Genomic DNA, 2,500 nt, shown 5'->3' on the forward strand with positions numbered 1-2,500 from the left:
ATGTTTTTGTTTGTTTGTGTGTGCGTGTGTGTGTGTGTGTGTGTGCGTGTACGCGCACGTTTGTATGTACAGTACTGTGCAAAAGTTTTAAGCACTTCAGTTCTTGCACAAAATATTTGTCAGTTTTATTTTGACAGTTATTTTCTATCCTTTTTAGCATTAGTATGTAACTGGGGAATATCATATCATATTTTTGAAAATAGTATTTCAGTGATTTATATTACATTTATATGCCATTAAAAAACTAAAGGCCATCAGCTCAGAAGTGGCAGAAACCAGTATAACTTTGGATACCTGGAAGAGACAGAGAGAATCAACACAGTCTAAATCCACAGAAGAACTGTGGCAAGTTCTGATGAGAACTGGCAATGCCTGAAACAACCTTCCTGCCAAGTGGTACTGTACCTTGTCTGAAGCGTTTCCCCTGCCTATAACTGTTTCTGATGAGGCACACACACACACACACACACACACGCACACGCACACACACAGACACCTACACGCACTCACACACACACATCCACACACACATGCACACACACACACGCACGCACGCACACCCAGACGCACACGCACACACACAGCTTTCCAAAGATCTAATAATTCATTATAATCCTCTAGCTTTCAGCGCAACTCAGACATTTACAAGAGGCCCCATTAAAGCACCCTGGAGTGCTGAGTACTGTAGAAAACACATTTATAGCCATTCAAAGTGATCTGGGGTTGAACACAGTAACAGCCATTCAAAGTGATTTCACATGACATATCAAACGCGTATTAAATAATATCTTTCTACAATATTCTTCCCTCTTAACAATAAAAACAATGTAAAGGTTACGTGTCTGATTCGGAGAAAACCATTTCATTCCATGAGGAAACAGCAGACTAGTAGCGTTACCTAGCGATAGCAGCTAGGTAGCAGTTTAGCCGCATAGCAACAGATCCCCAGAAATGGTTCTAGGGAAGAGTTGTGCTGCCAGGTGTCATACCATACACACTACACACACTCACAAGAAAAGGTTGTACTACTGTCCATTTACTGTACCCTTACAGCCAGCCATGAATAACCGAATAACCATATAACAGTTCATGGACACGGTTGGATGTTCGAATATTGAAAATGGTTCATTTGCACACCCTTAGCGTGACCAGATGCAAACAGACAAAATTTAGGACAAGTAGTAAGTCTGTGTGGGACAATATGGGACACGTCGATGTAAACTAGTGATGGAGATAATTTCCAAACACTGTTAATGACTTAAGAATATAATAATCAAGTGCCTTGTATTATTAATTACCTTATATGAATCATGTACTTATGTAAGGAGGAACATGGCTTTTCTGTGTAACTTAGATTATTAGGTGCCACTTAGTCTGCATATATACAAGAGCATGTTTAGACCAGAAGTGATAAGAAGGGACGAACTGTGCTTCTTTCGAACTTGTGCAAAACTTCCATCCTTGCCTCGGACGTCAGAAATCCACGACGTGGTTTCCCTGCTGAACTCTAAACTTCTGTCTATATAAACCTTGTGCGATGTGTTTATCATTGCTTCACTTTCAGCCTTGTGTTGGGAGTGAGCCCGATTGCAATTGTTGTTTGTCTAATAAATATACTTATATGCAGCTCCGGAGTCCTGAGGTAACTAGGGTGAATTTTCACCTAACAACTAGTATTTTGATATAATGTCTATCTAACTGAATTAGAAACATTTCTATTCTGCCTTTGGGCTCGTGAGCACCAACACTTTCACCTGGATGCCCCAGCACCCCAGTGAGGCCGTTAAAGAGCTGAAGTCACCAGGTCGCGTTTACCTTATCTGCTAAGTTTGTGTAAGTTTGCTCATGGCATTAAATTAGCAAAATGATTTTGCCAAGTTATTAAATTAGCTTTAGTTTTTCTAGACTTTGCTCGTTGCTCTGCTCTTTGCCAGTTGCCTGTCAGTAAAATGAGGGCTTGTGTGTATCTGAAATGATCAACTAAACTAGTTCTTAGACATTTTAAAATGCTTTTCTGTCAGCCAGCCACAAGAATTAGTTACTATAGCATAAGGATGACCAGCTCCAGGTTGTCAACAAGAACAACAAAGGGGAAATGAACAGCAACATTGAATGGGAGGGAGTAACATTGACTCACTTCTCGTGACCATTACATCAGTTTAATCTCTACGTGTGACTCCCCCCCCCCCTCCCCCACTACAGATCCTGGCCTCCATAGAGCTGCTGGCACGCTCGCTACCCAAGATCCACCGCAGCGCCTCGGAGCCCTCGCTCAACCGCGCCGGCTTCCAGACAGAAGACTTCAGCCTCAATATGCAGAATGCGGGACTAAGGGTCAAAGTTCAACACAATGCAAAGAGGGCAGAGGGCAGCGGTAACACCCCTAGCCTCTTGCCAATGGCCTCTTACACTGAAAGAGTTAACACTTACAATGGATTTGGAGATCTTTGGCCGAAGATAAACAGGAATGTTCTTCTTTGAAAAATACCAATATATGTAT

General features: G+C 41.9%; 1 protein-coding gene across 2 annotated transcripts in view; it reads right to left on the reverse strand.

Moving 5' to 3' along the window:
* uacaa (uveal autoantigen with coiled-coil domains and ankyrin repeats a) overlaps positions 1-2,500 on the reverse strand; it is a 49,646-nt gene that overhangs the window by 27,723 nt on the left and 19,423 nt on the right. The gene's annotated exons all lie outside the window — the stretch shown is intronic.

This window comes from Clupea harengus, chromosome 3 (genome assembly GCF_900700415.2).
Source record: "Clupea harengus chromosome 3, Ch_v2.0.2, whole genome shotgun sequence".
NCBI classification, from domain to species: domain Eukaryota; kingdom Metazoa; phylum Chordata; class Actinopteri; order Clupeiformes; family Clupeidae; genus Clupea; species Clupea harengus.